Below are 392 nucleotides of genomic sequence, written 5' to 3'. Positions count from 1 at the left end.
ATGCCTATACTGGTTCCATGTTTCCTGATTAATGCATCTAATTTTGTTTATGATTGCTTTAAAAATAAATTAGGCTACCACCCTTATGTCATTGAATCACACCCTCAGACCTCAGCTGCACCCTGTGGAGTCTGATGCCCACCTTCAACAGCTTTTGCTCCATATGTGCAAATGGTTCTTACCCTGTGTACAAGTTATTTTTGTCCAAAAGAAAATTATATTTTATAAAATTAAATTTGCACCCAGTGACAAGAAAGGAATACAGACAGAGGAGACGACGGATGTTTGTGCGAAATAAAATCCATAGCTCAGGTTTCATCTCTGATTTCCGACAGCCCTGAAAGCACCGTTTCTCTGACGTCATCAAGTATCCCAGAGGCCTCCTCACCAGG

The sequence above is a fragment of the Pagrus major genome, chromosome 2 (genome assembly GCF_040436345.1).
Source record: "Pagrus major chromosome 2, Pma_NU_1.0".
Lineage (NCBI taxonomy): Eukaryota > Metazoa > Chordata > Actinopteri > Spariformes > Sparidae > Pagrus > Pagrus major.
Note: the sequence above shows the minus strand (reverse complement) of the source record.